This window comes from Macaca thibetana, chromosome 10 (assembly GCF_024542745.1).
Source record: "Macaca thibetana thibetana isolate TM-01 chromosome 10, ASM2454274v1, whole genome shotgun sequence".
Classification (NCBI taxonomy): Eukaryota; Metazoa; Chordata; class Mammalia; order Primates; family Cercopithecidae; genus Macaca; species Macaca thibetana.
The window spans coordinates 36,747,336-36,751,852 of record NC_065587.1 but is presented as its reverse complement, the minus strand read 5'-3'; the positions used below and the strand labels follow the sequence as shown (position 1 = coordinate 36,751,852).

The 4,517-nt window shown below is 58.7% G+C and overlaps 1 long non-coding RNA gene across 1 annotated transcript in view; it reads right to left on the bottom strand.

Annotated features, from left to right (window-relative positions):
* Positions 1-257: 257 nt before the first annotated feature.
* The window catches only part of LOC126929828 (uncharacterized), an 8,514-nt gene continuing 4,254 nt past the window's right edge, over positions 258-4,517 (bottom strand). The window contains exons 2-3 of the long non-coding RNA XR_007717287.1: positions 788-933; positions 258-663 (exon numbers count right to left, since the gene is read on the bottom strand). This is a non-coding gene — a long non-coding RNA (uncharacterized LOC126929828). The remainder of the gene's footprint in view (positions 664-787; positions 934-4,517) is intronic.

The window sequence follows — 4,517 nt, the reverse complement described above, 5'->3', positions numbered from 1 at the left end:
GGATTATCTGGGGGGACCCAGTGGAATCTTGGGGCCCTTCAACATAGAGGCGCAGGGCAGAGCTGGTCTCAGCAACAAGACACCGCTGGCTCTGAAGACGGAGGATGGGCCTGAGGGCCAAGGGATTTGGGCACCTCAGGAAGCTGGAAAGGAGGAAATGGCTTCTCCTCTGGAGCCTCCAGAAGGGACCAACCCTCCCGAGACCTGATGTAGCCCAGGGAGACCATTTTAGACGTCTAACCTGCACAACTGGAAGCTAAGTGTTCTCTTTATAAAAAAGTGTCATGAGTACATAGAGGGTGTAGCTATTTATGGGGTCCATGAGATATTTTGATATAGGCATCCAATGTGTAATAATCACATCAGGGGAAATGGGGTGAAGGCACTATGTTTGTGATAATTTTTTAGAGCAGCCATAAAAATATATGTAAATAGGATCCAGTTAAATAACATATATTTTTGGCTTCTGCTCTGTAGAAACTTACACATGATTTGGGGAGTTGTGAAGGCCTGATTTGATTTTGTTTGTTGTTTGCTTGCTTTTGGGCCTGGTGCTCTGGGCAGGCAGGTGTTTAATTGAACCTGGCCCCTTGCTTGTTCACGTGTTGAGAGAAGGCAGCCTCCAGGTTCTGGGAGCTTCCGAGTGAGCATCACGCCTCACGGCTGCAGGTCAGAGAACAATTTGAGGCCCAGAGACCCCTCGGATGTAGCTTCTGCTTTTCAGAATCTGTCCATTCATTTAGCCCCAGGGGACCTCATCCCTGAATGTCCACACCAGACATCAGACCTGGTTGCAGACCCGGTGGTTCTAGGACGCAGCAGTGAAGACCGGTGAAGGAGTGGCCAGGGCCTGAGTGAAGCTGGGGCGGCAGAAGCAGCTTTGATATTTATTTTCTGCTGAGTCTTGCCAGCTTTTACTTTAGAAGTTCCTTCCTGAGGAAGAAAGTGGTCACTTAAATGGCATAAAAAATAATGCACCAGGCAGGGGACCCCTGAGACCCTGGGGCTGGGCTCTGGTTGGGGGCCTCACACGGAGGAGGAGGAATGAGACTCTCAAGGAGGCCAAGGTCCCAGGTCTTGGGCTACTGGAGGCTCTGGGGCCTCTGCCTTTCCCCAGGAGCAAGGAAGGAAGGAAGGAATGTACAGCAGCAGGGCCGTGGATGCAGGGCAGCCCCAGGAACAATGGGATGGTCACGCTCCCCGGCCTCCACCTTGCTGGAGCTCCTCTTGTCCCAGGGCAAGCCCAGCCTGCTGCCCGCTGCCTGCTTCTCCTGCACCGGAGGCCTCCAGGTCCAGAATAGTTACTTGGGGCCAGCATTTGCATCCACATCTCCTCCACATGTTAGAAAACTTGGGCTTTGTTTTGTAGCCTGCTGGTTCCGCTCAGCAAATAGAATTGTACATAATTGTGGAGGGGCTCTGCACGGAGGCCCAGCCCGGGAGACCCACGACGGGCTCAGGAACACGGCTTCTCCCTCCGCCTCCTGGTTTCTGTCTCCGACCATGTCTCTCCAAGCCAGTCAGTCCTGCGTGGCCACAGTGGGGACGGGCTGCACCAGGGGCCTGCCCTGCTATGCTCGCCTCTGCCCGTGCTGGGCTCTGCCTGAGAAGAGGCCCGGGGTTGGGCTCTGTGGTGCCCACTCTCAGGTGGGGCTGCGGGAGGCCTGCTGGGCCCACGGGGATCAGTGTGATGAGCGTGACTGGCGGATGTGCGGGCCTAGGATGAGCAGAGGGACCCGGCAGAGCCACGACCCCCAGCCGAGGGCCCCTGTTGGCCCCAAAGCCAGTGTGGCGGCCGTGGCTGGGACCCTGACCGGGGCGGCACTGGCGTGAGGCCTGACACCTGCCAAGTTCCCGCGAGCTGCCCCTCGATGACGCTCGCGCTCTAATTCTGTCCCAGGGAACCCGGAGGTCAGGATGGGCATCCCCCTGCTTAAGGGGCAGCTGAGGCCAGGGCGGGCCGGGGCGGAACGGCGGGCTGCGGGCAGGAAGCCCGTGGAGCTCAGATCTGCTGCAGGTCACGACCCGTGCCAGGCTTGGGGTCCACATCCCCAGACACAGGTGGCGGCACGTTCCCCTCAGACCGTCCCCCTGGTCTTTGGCCAAGCCGGGGCCCTCACAGAAGGCTGCTGAGTTCAAGGCCGCCCCTGGGCAGCCGGGCTGGGACCCTCGCCCGCTCCCTGGAGGCACATCCGCCCGCCGCCGGGTCCACGGGGGAGGGATTAGAAACCACTCAACGGAACGTCGAGAAGGCGAGCGGGGTGGGGATGGGGTGGGAAGGGGACAGGCCCTTCCCGACACGTGGGGAGACGCGTGGCCGTGAGGTGACGCCTCGGCCTCTGAGGCTGGCGATGGGCTGGATTCGGACACAGCTCGAATCATTTACCCATCACGTCAGGCTTGGGGGTGGGTGGGGCCTGCTAAATCCCGGCTGATGATAGGCTGGATTCAGACACAGCTCGAGTCACTCACCACGTCAGGCTTGAGAGGTGGGGGGGCGGGGCCTACTAAATCCGGGCTGATGATAGGCTGGATTCGGACACAGCTCGAGCCACTCACCACGTCAGGCTTGAGAGGTGGGGGGGGCGGGGCCTGCTAAATCCGGGCTGATGATAGGCTGGATTCAGACACAGCTCGAGTCACTCACCACGTCAGGCTTGAGAGGTGGGGGGGCGGGGCCTGCTAAATCCCGGCTGATGATAGGCTGGATTTGGACACAGCTCGAGCCACTCACTCACCACGTCAGGCTTGAGCGGTGGGGGAGGGGGGGCGGGCAGGGCCTGCTAAATCCGGGCTGATGATAGGCTGGATTCGGACACAGCTCAAGCCACTCACCCTCCACCTTGGGCTTGAGGGGGAGGGGGCGGGGCCTGCTAAATCCCAGCTGATGATAGGCTGGATTCGGACACAGCTTGAGCCACTCACCACGTCAGGCTTGAGAGGCGGGGGAGGGGGGGGCGGGGTCTGCTAAATCCCAGCTGATGATAGGCTGGATTTGGACACAGCTCGAGCCACTCACCACGTCAGGCTTGAGCGGTTGGGGGGGGGGGGGGGGGGGGGGGCAGGGCCTGCTAAATCCCGGCTGATGATAGGCTGGATTTGGACACAGCTCGAGCCACTCACCACGTCAGGCTTGAGAGGCGGGGGGGAGGGGGGGGCGGGGTCTGCTAAATCCCGGCTGATGATAGGCTGGATTTGGACACAGCTCGAGCCACTCACTCACCACGTCAGGCTTGAGCGGTGGGGGAGGGGGGGGGGGGCAGGGCCTGCTAAATCCCGGCTGATGATAGGCTGGATTTGGACACAGCTCGAGCCACTCACCCTCCACCTTGGGCTTGAGGGGGGAGGGGGCGGGGCCTGCTAAATCCCAGCTGATGATAGGCTGGATTCAGACACAGCTTGAGCCACTCACCCTCCACGTCCCCCGTAGGAGGGGGGCGGGGCCTGCTAAATCCCCAGTGCCCAGGTCCCAGGGGCATCCCATCCACAGCCTCAAGGTCCCTGGCTTCCCCTGGGGATGGGGCTGTGGCACCTGTGTCCTCCCAGTTCCCAGGTCCCGTTGATACACACGCGGGGGTACCTGGGGGAGTTTCCTAACTCCCCTTCCTCTGAAGGCCAGGCCTGGGAGAATGAATTCTCCAAGCACCTACCCTTGCTCTACCACGGCAGGTTAGAGAATGTGAACGGAGCTGCTTGGCTGCACACCTTGGGGTGGGTGTCACCCTCTTTTTAGCCTCAGTTTTACCATCTGTGCAGTGGGTACCAGAGGGGACTTTGCACAGAGGCTGTGCATCCCTTTTTTTTTTTTTTTGAGTCAGAGTCTCCCTCTATCACCCAGGCTGGAGTGCGGTGGTGCGATCGAGGCTCACTGCAACCTCCGCCTCACGGGTTCAAGCGATTCTCCTGCCTCAGCCTCCTGAGTAGCTGGGATTACAGGCGCCCGCCACCATGCCTGGCTAATTTTTTGTATTTTTAGTAGAGACGGTTTCCCCATGTTGGCCAGGCTGGTCTCGAACTCCTGACTTCGTGATCCACGTGCCTCGGCCTCCCAAAGTGCTGGGATTACAGGCGTGAGCCACCACGCCCGGCCTGAGTCTGTGCATTCCCTAACAGAGGGGGGACGTCTGGCTGTCCCACTAAACACAGCAGCTCTGAGCATGTCTAAGGTCAGCCTCTCCCTGCTTTCCTTTTCTCCCTGATCCAATTCATGTGGCTTCCACTCAGCCCCTTCTCCTGGCTCTTACTTAGGAATGCACATCTACCCCCAATCCCAGCATACACTGGAACCCTCAAGGTCCCACCCAACTGAAAGCCATGTGGCTGGTGCGGTGAGCACTGGATAGATGGATGATGATGGATGATGGATGGATGATGGACAGATGGAGGAATGCATGATGGATGGAATGAATAAATAGATTAATGGATGAATTGAGTGGATAGATGAATTGATGGAAGGTGGATGGATAAATGAATGAATGATGGATTAATAGATTAATAGATGAATGAAAGAGTGGATG